At 46.5% G+C, this 17729-nt stretch overlaps 1 long non-coding RNA gene across 2 annotated transcripts in view; it reads right to left on the bottom strand.

The window, feature by feature from the left end:
- Positions 1-17729, bottom strand: part of LOC111730445 — a 260033-nt gene that overhangs the window by 2975 nt on the left and 239329 nt on the right. The window contains exons 5-6 of one of the 2 annotated variants that reach the window (XR_002776696.1): positions 1367-1558; positions 197-470 (exon numbers count right to left, since the gene is read on the bottom strand). This is a non-coding gene — a long non-coding RNA (uncharacterized LOC111730445). Of the gene's footprint in view, positions 1-196; positions 471-1366; positions 1559-17729 lie in introns of those variants that run through there. The other variant, XR_002776695.1, reaches the window with a different exon arrangement.

Raw genomic sequence — 17729 nt, 5'->3', positions numbered from 1 at the left:
GTCGATCCCACTTGGAGATGGGCAGGAATCTTAAAGGCGAGACTCTCACAGGCCCCGAGACAGGATGGGAGACAATCTTTCAGCAAAGGTGCTTTCCAGCAGGTACCATGAAAAGCGAGAGGAGGCACTCAGCATATTCCTCGCTTTGATAAAAACCTCTCGGAGAGGCAGTAAATCACCGAATCCTCGGTTCCACTAAATCAAACATACGGCAGATTCCACTGGCGTTTAATACCGATACGACAGCCCCCAGGAATAACAAGTGAAAGCAATTAACTTTAATGGGTTCCAACGCACCCAATCTGCTTGATTGCCGTGTGTACACCTGACGATCTTCCTTTCTTTGTTGTTGTTGTTTGCACGTGGTATCGATAAAGCCTATTCGTAACGTTTTTAAAAGGCTCTCGTTTTTAAGATGCATTCGGGGAAGTTGCATCTGCACCACCTTGCTGCAGGGCTCACTCGAAACCCTGAGCAGAAAGAAAGTCACGGGGCTTGTCGGAATGGCGAAGGAGGGCTCAGGTCTCTAAACGGAGGGACAACCCCAGCCTTCTCAGCGGCAGAGGACGGAAGGGAGGAGGCCCAGGCCTGTGGGCTCGCCCCATCCTGTCCTCACCAGGGTGCGGGACAAACAGCTGGGGTGGAGGCACAACGCCGACCCCGGGGGAGGAGACGGTGAGACTCAGGCACAGTCTGCTCTGCCCGCCTGGAGGGGACACCCCTGCGGTAGACGGAGTCCGTGGCCTCGATGTTACGACACCTCCTCGGATCGTGTTCTTTCCCATGGGACTGGCACTCCCTTCCACTACGAGGACCAAATATATTTCCCTGCCCCTTGACTTTGAGTCCAAACATGTGACTTGCTGTGGCTAACAGAATGGGGTGAAGGTGACCGGGCACGAGCTACGAGCTTACGGCTTGGGAGACCTTGAAAGTTTCCAGTTATCATGTGACCGGGCCTGGGCTAGCCTGCTGGTCCCAGGTGGAGAAGTCGCGACACACAGAGCAGAGCAGCTGAGTCGAGCCCAGCCTCGCTCAGCCGGACCCCAGCCATGCTGCAGTCTGAGAGCTAAATACATGTCTACTGTCGATTTATTCATTAAATGCCACTCGGAGGTTGGTTTTTAAAAATGTAGCACAAGGTCTTTGGTATCACAATGAAAACCTTGGAATACTTTGAGAATTTGGTGACAATATGCAATTTTCTGGGAAGTTTCCCAGCTTTGAAGCGTCCAATTAGCCATGGTGGGAGTATTTATACCTTATAAATCAGTAAACGCTACACACTAGGGCTCTTGCGCTTCGCAGAGAGCTGGCTTACCGGCCAGCATATCAGCGCCTCCCACGGTCAGCGGTGACATCTTACCATTCGGATAGCAGCAGTGTCCCGTGAAGGAGCCCGTCTTCCTCCACTGTCCTGCACAGGGGGTGACCTGGAGCTGCCAAGCAGACGTCAAGGTCAAGGATCTGTGTTCGAGCTGCAGCTCTGCTACTTAGCCGTGGTGCGATCCTGGCGCCTATTGAGTTCCTCACACTGTCGAAGCCTCGCTCTCCACTCCTGTAAAATGGAAATCATAAAATAGTATCTAACTCATAGGGATCTTAGTCGGAGTCGAGGAAATAAAAGGGGCGAAGCACACGGCGCTGAGGTGTCGGGGACACCCCCTCAGCACACGATGAGTGACAGCTGTCATTTCTCGATTCCTGTTCACGTCATCTTCGCCTGAGTTATTTGCAGTCGCTTCCAATCGACCTCCCTCTCACCTCCCTCTTGCTGGTCTTGCCCCCTTTCACTGCATCCTCCCCACAGCAGAGAAAAGCTGCGAAAACACAGACATGACTGTATCGCTCCCTTGCTCGGAACCCTCCTGGCGCTCCCCTTTACCTCAAGAGACGGTCCCACAAATGGGAAACTCGGAGAGGTTAAGAAGTTTGCCCAAGGTCAAGTAGTAAGTAACACAGGGTGGGAATCTCACCTTCCATCTCTATATTCTGCCTTCTAAACCGCTATGCTACCCTGAGGATGAAAACGGGCCGCATAGACGAGCAGATGCAGTCACGAAAGGACAGAAAGATGGAAGGAGGGTTGGAAACCCAGAAAAGATGGCAGACTCTGGAATGAGAGGATGGATGGGTGGATGGAGCAATGTGTGGAAGGGTAGAAAGATGGAAAGATAGAAGGATGAAGGGACTGCAGGATGGAAAGATGTAGGGATTCTCCTAAGTTGCATCTCTCCTTCTCTCAGGCCCAGCCTTTCCTCTCAAGGGCTCCTCCCACATGCCGAGAATGCAGCTCGTCCCGCGGACTCCTCCCCTTCCTGGCCCTGGTTCCCCTTCGCCCTTGCCATCCCCCGTACAATTCGCCTCTAAGCAACTCTCCCTTGGTGATCAGCTTCCAGCAAACTGACCTCTTCTGTCTTCTTTCAGAATCTCAGGTGTTCCCATTTCCAGGGACCAAATTGGTATCTTAATAGCTAATGTACACTAGGCACTTATTGCATGCTAGTTATACAACTATCTCACTTAACGTTCACGATACCCTTATACAGTAGGTATCGTTATTTTCTCCATTCCGAAGACGAAGAAACAGAGTCCCAGAGAGCTTAAGTAATTTGCCCGTAGTTACACAACTACAAAGTGGTGGTGGATCCAGGGTTAGGCAACCAGACCCCAGCGTCCACACTCATAAGGACGGCATTGTGCTGCTGTGTCTCCTTAGCTGCCTCCGCTGTTAGCTCCATTCTCCGTATTTGGGTCAACATGCTGTTATCAGTCCATGAGGGCTAGAGTCACCATGTCTCTTCCGACCTCAACTAAGGTATTTCTCATACACCTGCCAATTTATACTGAGCTGCAGTCACGAATAGCTATGGAGTACGGGTTACAGAATACATCACTATTACCAAACTGGAGTGATACGGGCCAAAGAAGATGCTTTCTACATGGGATTAAAAAGTCTGACATCCTCCCTGAGAAGAACACTCCTACGCAGGGCATGGCCTAGTTGGGTCAAAAGAGCCATGGTGGTTTCAGAATCCAGCAAATCTGGATTCTAGCCTCAGCTATGCCATTCATTTAAGCCGTGTGACCTTGGGCAAACGACTTAACATCTCTCGGCCTCAGTTTTCTTATCCGCAAAATGGGAAGAATATTCGTGGCAGCTAGCACGAACAGCTGTGAGAATTAAATGAGGTGAGGTGTCCCAAGGGCTTGGCACAATCAGAAATACACAGATGATAGTTATCGTGGTGGCTGTTATATCTTGACTGTAGCAGGTCCTCTCCAGGCAGATAAGCTGCCTGGAAATTTTCTAAACTGTGCTAGACTGTAGAATAATCGCCTTCTACTATTAAGGCACATGATATAGCATAAGCTCCATCTGGGGAGAAAGGCTACATTTCAATGTGTGTGTGAAAAAAATCGACTTTGACCAAATGTCCAAGACCCTTCACCTCCCTGCTCCTTTCTCCCTCCCCACAGGCCCCCGACTCCTGCCACGGCATCAGTTGGGTGAGCTCCACCTCTGGGTTGATTAGCTTTCCCTTAACTGTCAGGGTTCAATGGAATTTAATTTCATTGGGAGGAAGTGGTTTGGAAATCAAGGTCATTTCATTTCTGAAAGGCAGCTGAAGGACTGCCTTGCTCAAATGATCTCTCTGCCATTTATTCCCCTTAAAATGAAAAGTACAGTGGTTCATACGATGGCTTCAAGGTCATGTTAGATCACCTTTCCAAATAAGAGAAGAATTCTTTCTATGGGATTTTAATGAGGCCGAGTACAACTAATTCCTCCTTCGGTACTTATCACATCTTCTTTCCTTTCTGTAATCAATGCCAGTGTAACGCTCCTCACACACACAAACGGAGCTGAAGAAAGTCGCGTGATTACCCTTGATTTTTCCTTCATGAAAGGAAGGTGGGGGTTATCCACTGCATTCAGCCTGCATAAATCTGAGGGCTCTGGCTCTACACGCATGTCAGCAGCAGCATCAGGAGTCAGCGTGACACACAGGTCTCCCCTTCGCCTGATCCACGGAAAATAATTAGACATCGAGAATATCAAGTCATGTGCATGTTGTCAGTCAATAACCATGTATTGAGCGCCACGAAGGGCTCAGTAGGGTGTTAGGTGCATGAGAGTGGGGGTTGCAAAGGAGACTAGGAGCTTATTTAGTTTTGGTGAGACAGACAATTAGCAGGTAAACAGCCTGGTCCCAGAACAGCAAAGTCATGTGTGTGGTGGTGGTGAAGGGGTTGGGGGGAGGCTAGGAGAATGTTCCAGAGGAGGTGAGGCTTGAGTTGACCTTGGAAGCACAAGCAGGATTCAGACCATTCCCATCTCAATATTTCCTGAGTGCCCAACGTAGCTGGGCATTGTACAAGTGCTTCACATGCGAGACTTGGTTATTCCTCACTTCAGCACTGAGGGGCAGGTGCTATCTTTACACCCACTTTGCAGATAAGGAAATTAAGGCTCAGAGACATTGAACCAGCTGCTCAAGGACACAGAACCGTGATAGAGCTGAGATTCAAACTCAAGACCCTAAGACAAAAAAGGGAGAGAAGAATGGAACCCATTGAAGAGGGAGAGGCCGTACAGGTCGGACAGGGAAGAAACTGGACCAAACCTTCATTAAGTGGCCACAAGCCAAGCTCTGTGGTAAGTGTATCTCCTCGGATACTTTTTATTTTCATCGTAGTCCTTGTCTATCTGCTATTGTCTTACTTGGGTTGTTTATGTATTTTGTCAGTCTATTCCTCCCTCAGCACCCAGTTCCCTGACTGGCACGGAGTAGGCGATCAACAGGTGCATATGGTACGGCAGACTGAATCTCGTCTCCTGAGACCCGAGGCGAGGAGGGTGCTGCTCTGTGAACTGCGACGAGGCACGCGGTCCATGCCTGCCTGGTGCCCCGGTGTCAGTACCTTGGACAGCGCCCAACACTCTAGTAGAAAGCAGATCCAAGTTCAGCTAAATTATTAGTCCCTCTCGCTGATGGACGGAGCCACTTTGCTAGATACCGAGCCAGAGGAAACTCACTGCCCTGAATCCATTCTCAAAAAGCCATAAATGCCTGGCTGGACCACATCCCCGGGACTCTCCTCAGCGCGTGTCCACCTCCTGCATGATCCTAAACGGGAAGCACCCTCTGAACGCCAGGATCTCACCCCCGACCTCTTTCCATGACTTTGTGCTTTCCTAAGGAGTGTTTATTCACGCAGTTCCTGTTTGGGTAATTGTTGAAATGATGTCTAATTATGCGATGATGGTAAATAATAATAATCACCTTACCTGCGACATGTTCTGTATTTGTTATGGGCGAGGATTTTGTGCAACTCACTAAGAAACGTTTTAAGGTAAGAATGCTGATTTAAGGAGGAAGGGAGGGTGCTTTTTCGAACATTTGGTTAACAACACTATCTCTATCCAACTGCTATTCGGGAAAGGCCCCATATTTTTTTCTATCCATCCCTGGGGCTGTAGTCTTTGGATAGCTTTCCCATGGCAACTATGAATAACAGCGACTCTTAATTCAGCACTTACAACGTGCCAGGTCCTCTTTAAATTCGAATTAAAATTCAGTGCAAACTTGACTTAAGAGACCAAAAGGTATCATAAATGACTAAGCAGGCTGGGTTGGGGACATAACAGGAGTGATGGTGTCTGAGGTGAACTGGAACATCTCTCTTAGATGTGTGCCTCATCTAAGAGACACAGCTGCCACTCAGCTACAGCCGAGTACTGCCATTTGGAAACGGTGTGGAAACGGTGCTGACAATTCTTCTGACTTTTCGAGAGAAGCCAGAAATCTGGATTTCCATGTGAAATTCCCAACAACCTGTGTGCTGCCCATTTACAACCTCTCAATCACAGGCATCCACCGTCAGAAGCCTCTGGGAAAGGCTGATCTCTGAGCAGGAGCCCTGTCGACTCTGTTGATTGTGGCACGGGGGGAGGGGAGGAAGAATTGTATCGAGCCAACGTGTAAGAGCCCGTTTCTCACGGAGGCAATTTCAGAGGACAAAGAAATATCATCAGAAGCCTTGGTAAAGAAGAGAGGCCGGTGAAGGAGATTGATATCATTACTGGCAGGAGATAAGGAGATAAACAGACCAACCAGAATCATGAAGAAAACTGTCCTCCCCCATGGTCCCCAGGTTGGAGGGAAGGGAATGCCACGTATCCCCAGGGGCTGCCAAAGTCTGGGCCCCCAGGATCATCAAGGACAGAAAGACGCTGATCCTGGCTTTTATGTCCCTGGAGGAAGAGGCCTCATGCTCTTCCTAGCTCAGTTTAAATGTCATACCTCAAGGAATTCTTATGGTCGAGTTATAGCCTCTTGACAGTGCCTTCCCATAACTCCTAGACTTCCCCTCGGTAACATTCATTAGGCACGTGATTATCTGTTTATGTCAGATCCATCTCCCTCATGAATAGAACAGAGATATTATCCATCTTGTTTTACCACTACATCCCAAGCCTCACAGTGCTTGAAACGTAGTAGGAACTCGATAGACAATGACTTATAAATGAACCAGTGAATGAATAGACATTGGACCTTAGGCACAGGTCACCTGGTTGTACGGCGCCTCACCTGGGAATCAGGGACAAGAACAGCACCTCTTAGAATTGCTGTCTTTTCTGTGCTAGAACCCACAGAAAATTTGTACACCGTGTGTTTCATCTGCTCTCCACAACAGGCATGTGAGGTTGGCAGAATTTTTATCCCAACTTTGCACTGAGGAAACCCAGGCTTGACACATTTAAATGACTTGCCAGGTCACCTTGCTAGGAAGTAAAGCAGTGCAGAGTCCAACCCAATTCTGTATGAGTCTTTATCACCCTTCCTACAGGAATCTGGAGGGTGAGAGAGCCATTTTGTCAAACCGATGGGAAGCAGAGCAAGAGCCATAAAGGCCTTTATTCTGGGTCTTGAAGGGTGAACGAGGAATGGCAAGGCAGAGGGAGCAGACAAAGTATTTGAGGTGGAAGGAATGACTCAGGCAGAAGCATAGAAATACAAGGTTCATTCAAGAAACGGCGAGTGGATCATGTTAGATAAAGGGCAGTCCTGAGTAAGGCTGAAACCATGTGATGCCAACTTGAAATTCACTCATCCTCTCAGTAATTATTTTTTGAGTGCCTACCATGCATGAGGCTCTGTGCCAGGAGATACGGAGAAGGAGCCAAGCACCTTGGCTTCCTGTCCCCATGAAGCTGACGATCTAGCACCCCGATACACTGACTCCATGTCATTGTGGCGAGGATAAATGAAGAAATTACTCTGCAAAGTTAAACCGTGCTATTCAAATTTTTCCTCTGTTCTTCTATGCCAGTTAAATGCTTCATGGAGATTAAGCAAACACTCCAGTTCAACCTGGCTTTCATGGAAAGAGAATTCATTGACTCGAGTAAGAGAAAAATCAAGAGTAATCTGGCCCTGCTGATTTGTGGCACTTCACCAAGTGGGCAGGACAGAGTTTACTGCGACTCTGCTCAGCTTTTGTGTGTGGAAGGGCTTCATTCTCGGGCAGCCTAGCCAGCTCCAGCCCTCACACCTTCTCAGCTTCAGATCCCACTGAGATGAAGCTACTCTTTCCCAATCCCTAAACCTGAGTTCAATTCTCATTGGCCAGAAAGTGACCGCGTGCTCATCTTAGATCCAATTACTATACCCATAGGTGAGATATGCTAATTGGCTTAGCCTAATCAGGACCTCCTTCTTCTCATGAAGCCCCCCACCCCCACAAAACAATGCCTAAGAGGTAAAAAAAAAAGTGGTTCTTCAAGGAAAAATTTATTGGATAGCCACATGCAAAAGAATGAAGCTGGCCCACTATGTTACTCCACACACAGAAATCAATTCGAAATGTTAAACCTGGAACCGTAAAACTCCTAGAAGAAAAACAGGTAGTAAGCTCCTTGACATAGGTCTTAGTGATGATTTTTTTGAATATGACACCACAAGCAAAAGCAACAAAAGCAAAAATAAACAAGCGGGACTATATCAAACTAAAAAGCTTCTGCACAGCAAAGGAAGCTATCAAGAAAATGAAAAGGCAACCTTTCGAATGGGGGGAAATATTTGCAAATCATGTATCTGATAAGGGCTTAATATTCAAAATATACAATGAACTCATACAACTCAATAGCAAAAATAAATAAATAAATTTTAAAAGTGGGTAGAAGATCATTAGTCATTAGGGAAATAAATGCAAATCCAAACCACAATGAGACATCACGTCACACCTATTAGAATGCTTGTTATCAAGAAGACTAAGAACAACAAATTGGCAAGGATGTAGAGAAAAGGGACCCCTCGGGCACTGGCGGTGGGATTATAATTTGGTGCAGCCACTGTGGATAACGTTATGGAGATTCCTCAAAAAATGAAAGAATAAAACTCCCACATGACCCAGCAATTCCACTTCTGGGTATTTATCCGAAGAAAACAAAAATACTAACTCGAAAAGATACATGTACCCCCATGTTCATTGCAGCATTATGTACAATAACCAAGATATAGAAACAACCTAAGTGTCTATCGATGGATGAATGGATAAAGATGATAGGGCGCATACGTGTGTGTGTGTGTGTGTGTGTGTGTGTGTGTGTGTGTATACATACATACAGTGGAATATTATTCAGTCATAAAAAAATAAAATCTTGCCATTTGCGACAACACAGGTGGACCGCAAAGGTATTACACCAAGTGAAATAAGTCAGACAGAGAAAGACAAATGTTGTATAATTCCTCTTACATGTGGAACCTAAAAATAAAGTTTTTAAAAAACAAACCCACAGATACAGAGAACAGATTGGTGGTTGCTAGAAGCGGGAGGTGAAAGGCGGGAGAAATGGATCCATTATTATTATTCTTGTCTAGTTTAAATAAATTGAATTTTTAAAAAGTTCTGGGATAATTTTACCAGAAGAACGGTAAAGTCTGGGAATTGAAACAGGGCAGTCCACGATGACCAGCATGAGGTTTGTGATCTTAAGAAAAGTTCACGTTATCAGCATCACATGATAAATACGATGTCAGTCTCGCAGAGCCAAAGTTATGGGAGGGGGATTTCAATAACGAAGGTTCTCTTTTTTTAAGACAGATGGGTTTATTTGGTCATTGCCAACTACAAAACTGACAAGACATCGCAGAGCAAATCTCAAGCAGTACCTGAGCTTAGACCCAAATCAATGAGCTGCGGCTCAACAGCGGTGATTCTTAACCTTGGCTGCACTGTCAACCACCAGGGTAGCTCTTAAAAAAATGCCCAAGCCTCGCCCAGTGATTCTGATTTAACTTGTCTGGGGTATGGTCTGTTAGCAGGGATTTTTTTTTTAAACAACAGTGGTGGGTCTCTCCTTCAACCTCGATTAGAATCATTTGGAGAGCTTTTTAAGATCCCAAAGTCCAGGCTACGACTTAGACCAGCTACATCAGAATTCATGGTGGTGGGACCCAGGCATCAGTATATTTTGAAGTTCCCATGAGCATCACAGGAGGTAGCAACGAAAGGGAACATAAAGAACACGTCCCCAGCAAGCAGGCAACTGTACCTTAAAGCAGGTGCGTGTTCCTTTACAACGTATGAGATGATTTTTCTCAGTCTCTGATTCCTAATTTTGTTCTCATTATATGCAATAGAGGTCTGAGCTAGGCAAGCCATGTTTGGTAACTTCACCGGTGGCATCAGATGCATTTTTCCATTATAAAAACTTGTATGGTGCAAGAAGTGGCCTGGACTAGAACGAATTTTTATGGCTCAACCATGTAATGCTACAAGGATTTTCAGTGAGCAGAGTTAAGAATCTGCATTAAGAGCTAATACTTAACAAAAGCTTAGTTTGTGCCAGGCACCGTTTTAAGCAGATTACATAGATATGACTTACTTAATCTTCAGAAAACCCTGTGCTATCATCATCTCAATTTTATAGACGAGAAACCTAGACACAGAGAGGTCCAGTGACTGGCCCGAGACCCCCATGGCTACCAAGTGGTTGTGTCAGTACTTGAATCCAAGGAGCTTGGCTCCAAGTTCTGCCCACTTAACCCCTACAGAGTAGGCAGGCTGGCTGGAAGTTAAAAGGGACGTTCAGTGCACCTTAATTTATTGCCACTCTAGGGTGAGCACATTCACAGCTTGAAGGAACCTTCCCCTATGTCCTTATAAGACACAGTGCTGGTGGCCTCTGGACTGGTAGCCTTTCAGATTAAGTCCACGGGGCTTTCTCCTTCATCCACTGGCTCCAATGACTTATGAAAGTTAAAAGCTGTCGCAGGGGAGGTGGACGGTCACCATCTCATGCCCTAACGTCTATGCTCAAGAACAGCATTCTCTCTTCTGCTCTTTCCCTAGCTGGCCACAGCCCGCCCTTTGAGGCAGCTCAGGGTCAGCACCCTTGGGAGAAGTCTCGACCCCTGACCAACTCCTTCCCACTCCAGGGATTTCCTTCTCTGTCAAAAAAAAAAAAAGTGTGGAGAAAACAATTCTCAGATTAGGTGGTGAGCTTTGGGAAAAGGGCTGCATTTGGTTAGCAAAACCACCTTGGTGAGCAGTTGTGGTCGTGGAAAGATGGGTGTCTGGCGTCTGGAAGGATTAGGGCATCCATGAAAAATGGAATGTCTCTGTGAAATAACGCAAGAGGATTTGGAAGCTGGCGGGAAAGATGAGTAGCAAGGACGTGAGGAGATTCTTAGGGGTGAAGAAAACGTCATGGCTGCGGAACGGGAAACTTGAAGAATGAGGTTGGCCAGTGAGAAGTGGCAGAGGCACCTTAAATCAAGGGTGTCCTCTTAAACAACTGCCTAGGCCATAATTGGTCACCTTTTATTATCTCTTCCCCCACAAAAAAATATTAAGTGATTATTGAGTTTATCCAGCTGCCCTGGTGGACTGTCGTTTTGGAAAGACATCACAAGTGGCTTTCTTGCATATTTGGGCTGATGCAAGACACAGCCACAGAAAGCAAAAGACAAATGCACTTAACAGTAATGGAAATTAGAGTTGGAGATATAAACATAAGACATAAAATTTAGGAAAGTCTTGGGGAAAGCTAATCCGATAGCATGTGATACATTTAGTTAGGGATAAAAGCCAATGTTATCTAATTCTCAGAAGACAAGGCAATCTCAGCTACTGTTTCAGTGACAAAAGGTTTCTCTTTATGATGGTTTCTCAAAGGTACTAACCTCTCCTTGGCGAGCTGCCAACATCATACAAGAATCTAACAAGCATCTTTTACAATAATCTTGACTCTGGCCATACTGAACCGTTTTAAGCTCCACAAACACTGCATTTTTATTCTCCTAGGTTTTTACACACGACTTTCCATCTGCCTGAAACATATTTGACCATCATCTTTGCCTTTTTAACCTTCTACTATTCTTTTGGATCTCGACCTTAGCTGTCACTTTCTCTGATATAGTAGTGAAGATGCTTTAGACTACTAGGAAAAAAAGACCCCCAAATCCAACTCAGAATGGCTTGCACCGCAGGGTATTCACTATTGAACTGGATACCTCTTTCGTGTCTCTTGGATTCTATCAGTGGATTGCGTTCTTCATGCCAGCGAGCCAGCAGCCTAGAAAGGAGCCGCAGTGCAGATGAGGTGAATTTATGCTGAATACACGAAGAAGTTGGGGTGCAACTACAAGATGAGGGCGGGAGAATTTTCTGGGGCGTCTTCTGGTGCTTCTGAGCCCCGTGATAATAGAAAATCAGCAGTGTCGGGAACCATGACCCAACAAGGGCTCAGAGAACTCTAGCATATAACAGCAGAGGGTGATGATGATGGATGCGAATTATGAGCTCACAACCAGCAGCTACAGCAGGGATCGAGGTAAGGGTCACAAACCCTCTTGCCCTGAGCCTTTGCAGAGGGTCTAGCTGACTACCACCTTGACGGGGACTCTGTCATTAGTCAGCCTTGTGCTTTCTTCTCAGGGAGAAAAAAGGGCACCATGTTTTCCAAAGCGGAGGTCACGAGGGGATCTCACCGATGCAAAGGGTAAACTGTAACAGACAACACGTCAGCTGACTCCTTCTATCCACCACCGAGTGTCCATCAAAATTAGGTGCGATCCGACTGGACCTCAACTCATCCCTGTGCCTGGACCACACGTTTCTCATCTCCTTCCCAAGGTTTCCCTGTTCATGCCAAGTTGTCGGACTCTGTGGGACCCAGGCCAATACCTATTTATGTAAAACTCCAATGTTCGGGGAAATTAACACATCCATTTGATCAATGGATGATGAGAGCTGGTGGATAAACTATCCTCCCGAGATGTAGCTTATGGCTTTACACTCAGTGGAAGCCGAGTGGATCACGCTTTCTCCTACTGGCTCTTCTGCGGGCTCTGCCTCACTCTCGGTCCCTCAGTCGTGTTCTCTGACATGCCACATTCGACCCAGGGGCATATTAGCCCTTCACCCCAGGACCTGCCTTTCGAGCAAACCGAAGGTATCAGTCGCACAGAACAAAAACCGTGGAGGTAGGAAGTTCCCAAGTCCCGATGGACATGTGTCCGTTTTTTCTCTCCAGTCTTCCATTTTTAATGTGTTGGGTTGTGTCTTCGCAATGATCCTTCCGTGGTTTAATAGGGCTGCAGTGACTCCAAGTACCTGAACCTCAAACAAAAGGGTCCAAATTCTGAAAGAGGGGAAGAGGCTGAACTCCTAAGACAGGAGCTGAGTCTCCTGGAAGCTCCCCCAGACTTCTGAGAGATATCATCTCACATCTCACTGGGCAGACTGCATCCCAATCCCATTCCTGACTGGCACGAGGAATCGAATTTCTTAGTCCAATCACGATCCATCCCTTGGGACCGGGGAGGACCAAGAAGTGAAGAGTTCATAGCTGACAGCTAGGAACACTGTCAGACACTTAATTAGCTAACCCAGGGGTTATTTTCGACATTCCTTCACCTTTGTCTATCTCCCTATAGTTGCTAAACAAGCAACATATTCACTTGCTAGCTTCCCTTGCAGCTAGGGAGCCATGTGATCTATTTCTAGACATTTGTATATATGGGGAAGTCTTCCGGGAGGTTCTTCTAGGTCCTCCTTGACAAAGTATAATGACATGAAAAGAGCTCTCTCTGCCTCCTTGGTCACCTCTCTGACTTGTGTCTTTAGCCTTGATCATGTGGGGACATGATTCCTGGAGCTTTGGCAGCCACCTGGCCACCATGGGGCATGAAAGATGAAGAAGCTGATGTAGGTGAGCAGAGTGATGAAAAGGGCCTATCTCCGTAAGAGCATCCTTGAGCCACTGAAGTAGCCCTGGGGTTGCTTTTCTCTGAATTTTTTAAGTTATATCAAATAACTGTCTCTCTTATTTAGCCATTATTATTTTAAGTATTATATTACATGCAGCTAAAAGCCATTCTAACTGATGAAGCAGCGGACAGCGTGTGCCATTTCTGGGAAGTATTCCTGGACCCTGCAGGCCGTGTTAGCTGCCCGTTTCCCTGGTGCCCGAGGCTTCCTGCCATCACGGTCACTACTGCTCTAGACTTTCATCATGCGATTACACAGAGTTTTTGAAGTCCCAAAGGCGCACAAGCCAAAGCTGAGCCATGCCACGGAGACTCCAGTGCAGGGTCCCTGCCGAGGGCAGGGGGCTAGACTGAGTGACCCCGCCTGCCCAAGCTATGACCTCAATTGCTTTCATATAAATGTCCTTTTCCTGTGCATGAAAGTCTTTTTTACTTACATCATGTCGTAGCATATTGCCAGTTTGTGTTTCAAAATGGGGAAAAGCAACACACACACAAAAAAAATGCAACTTGTATAAATGTTCCTATTCTGTTGGTTACAGAATAGGGAATTTCCAAGCTCAATTTCCACTTTGCAGATGATTCGGAGGTTATTTGCTATTCTGAACAGGACTGTCCCCTTTCTCCCTCAGCAGTACGGAGAATAGATATGAAAAAAAATGATGGTGTGTAAACGTTCCTTTCATTTTGAAATAGGATTAATAAAGTATTTCCTGTGGTTATGACTAATAAGTCAGTTGTTTGCTAAATGTTCTGTGTACAGTACAGGCACATGGAAAATTCCAGCTCGAAATGCTCTTCATGGGAGCAGAGAACCTTAAACCTCTGCACACAGAGCGGCGTCAGGGGAGGTCACAACAGTCTGTAATTAACAGAGGAATTGTCTTTGCAGAAGAACAGAAAATGAAAGATTTCAAAAACCAACCAAATATCAACCTGTACATGGAAACCTTTTATCAGTGGCAACGACACTTGAAATTGATCACACACCTATTGTTCAGAAAATGTTGCCAATATTTTGTCTCTCTTCATTGAATGATTCTTGGTGGTTGACCAGAAAGAAGACAAGACAAGGAAACGGGTTGTCTTCCCATTTTGCGCCAGGTTTTCAATGAATTAATTTATAGATATTATCTGATTAAACGATTTTATTCATTTAAAAATATTTTTAAAAATTACATTAGTAATATACACTCATAAAACTTTTCGACAATTTAGGGGCATAAAAAGTAAAAGTTTTTTTTAAAAAAAGAAAAGGCCTTCTTCGCTCCCTCTACTCCTCAGTCCCCCTTAGGTCCTCGGGGATAATTTCTATGGCCTTCGGTGTGTATATCCATCCAGACTTTTTTTCTGTGCATTTTCATAAATATGCAAGTTCTTACATAATTAGTAAAGAAACCATATTTCATCTATGCTAAAACGTACTTTTTAAAAAGTTTAAAATCTCTGAAATAAGCATCCGTCTTATAATTAAAGACAATGTATGGTGGCCACTGTCTTTCCCCCTTTGTGGCATATAAAATAATGACACATCTTGAGGTGAGTGGCATGTTAGAATGACAACATGTAGTAGCCATAGTGCCTACATGATTATAGAGAAGTACGGCCGTGTGAATTGCTAGGGACAGCTCTCGGCACACACAGGTCTGCCTCGTGCATTCTCATGTCTGTGTGGTCCGTCGCTGTACAAATGTACAGAGATTTTATTCAGCCACATCCCTTAGAGATGGATTTTCAGATGATTTCCACATCTTCCTGGTGGAAAACTGTGCAATGACCGTCCCAATCCCTAGAGCGTTAGGCCCTCGTGTAAATCCTTCTGAAGGAGACAGTCCCATCCCCTAAGTTCTCACAGTGACCCTGCGTGGGAGGAAGGACGCGGTCACTCAGAACTCACTGAGACGCACGGTTGAATCCTGGCTCTGGGATTCAACTCAGTCCTATTACCTGACATGTTGAATCATTCATGGGAACTCACACTGTCTTCTGGGTCAGGGGTCAGCAAACATTTTCTAAAGTACCAAAGAGCCAGGGCGTCGATATTTTAGGCTTTGGGGGCTATACTGTCTGTATCGCGACTACTCAACACTACGAGTGTAGCATGAAAGCAGACATAGACTATATGGAATAAGTGAACGCATTGTTCGGTGTTCCAATAAAACTTTATTTACAAAAATAGAAGTCGGGCTGGATTTGTCCCGAGGGCCGTGGTTTGCTGACCCCTGGTCTAAGCCAGTTGTGCAGTGCCCAATGCGAACAGCTCTTCATGGCAGCCCTGCCGGTCCTTCCTCTCCGAGGATCCAACTAGAGATAAATGCCATAGCCTTTCCAAACTTGAGTTTTTAAGCTTTGATGGTTGGAGTATAATACACAATCATAAAACATGTTTGAAGTATGTGGTACTGAATGAAAGTGAACACCCAGATATGTGTGTTTGACTCAGTTTCTTCATCAAGAAAATAAATCTGCGTTACGGTGATTGTGACAGGTAATGGGATGCTCCGTGTAAAGCGTTTACATGTGCTCGATACAGGATATAGCTATTCAAAGGCTTCATTTTTCTTGTACTAATCAAGAAATTTACAATTATCGATTCACAGAGGCAAGACACAAACCAGGAGAGTCTGACTCTAAATCGTGTGCTTCTCCTGCAACACCTACTGCCTCAGAAAGGAGGTGTCCACCGCAAGAGAGGCCCAACCCGGAGGGGCTGGAAAGCGTCTCTAAAGTTCCCGCTGGACACGGCGGGCCCTGGATCCCAGCGTGTGCTGCGAACAACACACGGCCCACCGAGGAGGCAGCTTCCACAAGACCCAGCCCTTCGCCCTAAGAGACATCCCTGACCAAGTGCATTTTCCTGGTACGTATGTGAAATCTGATCCCAGTCCTATTACCTGATAGAAATGCAGCCACAGACGTGTTGATAAAGCTGTCATAGCAGGATGGAGATAGGAAGCCTCATTAATATGAAGAAAAGAACAAACCTATAAATAAGAGATTATCAAGTGAAATAAGATAGTCTGTCCTCCAACTTCTAACAAATGTTGAGTGCAGAGCCATGTAATTTCCCCAGGCGAACTCCGTGCCAGCCCGATGTGTAGAATATGAATCGTGCGGGGAGGGAAACTGATATGCAGAACAAGGAGTTGGCCAAATAATTAGACCCGCGAGGCTCCCTCATTCTTGCAGTATATTCGAGAAGTCACCAAACGGAGAATCACAGGGTCCAGACCACATCGATTATGTAACATACTGGTCCTTGAAAAGAGCCCGAAGATGACAGAGAGGTGATAGGACTGTCCCCCTGACAATGTAGGCAGAGCCAAGCCTGAATGGCTAAGGGCCACCTTCCCAGGTGGGTAAGCGCAGGTGCGGCCCCTCTCGGAGGCACCGCCCTGCCCACACGGTCCCATGCTCCCACACGCTCTGCCCACTGAGGTACCAGCCTCCTGCTTCCCTCCCACTTTGTAGCTCAGTCATTCAGCCCATTCCCCCTGCAGGTGATCACACTCAAGGCCACCTGTACGTTGAGGCTAAATACAATAAAATGAAATTTTTATTAAGTTGCTAAAACCTGACTCAGAGCCACCTGTGGACAGGGACCTGTGGCTCTGTATGCTCAGGGGATTCCCAGCTCAACGACTGGCTGCAGTAGGGGCTCTAGAGATGCTTATTGATGGGAATGGACTAAAGCCGCCAGCAAAATATCCTCAATGTAACAGGCAAGAGAGAAAGGAGGGAAGAAAGAGGCAGGAGTGAGGGGAAGAGGGGAATGCCAGGAAAGAGGAGGGCAGAGAAGGGGCGAAGACACGGACATGGACAGACAGAGAGAAGAGGCTGGCGCGGGGCAGAGCGCTGGCAGCCAGACAGGCGAAGAAGGACACACAGGACAGACGCACTGGAAGACAGATGGACACAGAGCTGGTCAGACCCCACACACTGAAACATGCACGCAGAGACAGAAGAGAGAGGCCCGGGGCGGCGGGGGTGGAGACTTGCCTGGTCTCTCAAGGGGATGCCATTCCGCTCAGTCTAGTGTTCTTCCTACTGTACTAATTCCCTGATAGAGAAATAAATGGAAGGAGAAAAAGTCTTTCTGGAAGAAATGTCTGCCTAGATTCTGGGAGCCCGGAAGCCTTCATCTCAGGCATCCTGCCAATTCCGGGATGGAGTTGGAGACCTGGGCTCGCACCTTAACCCTGGAGAGCCTGGGCGGGGCTGACCCTTCTGGGCTCTGGGCTCCTGGAGGTGGTCATTCGTTCAGGAGCACAGTCTGTCTCCTCTTGGAGTTCTCGAAAGGATCAGCTCGGATAATGCCATGAAAATCCTCCAAAAAGGACCCTGCCCTCCAGGGCCAGCCTATGATGAAGGTGAGAAGTTAGTTTGATTTTGGTTAACCCCTACATTCATTCTCATCTTCATTCTCGTTCCTCCCTCCCTGCTCCT

The sequence above is a fragment of the Pteropus vampyrus genome, unplaced genomic scaffold, assembly GCF_000151845.1.
Source record: "Pteropus vampyrus isolate Shadow unplaced genomic scaffold, Pvam_2.0 Scaffold314, whole genome shotgun sequence".
NCBI lineage: Eukaryota > Metazoa > Chordata > Mammalia > Chiroptera > Pteropodidae > Pteropus > Pteropus vampyrus.
Note: the sequence above shows the minus strand (reverse complement) of the source record. Positions and strands in the feature narration are given on the sequence as shown.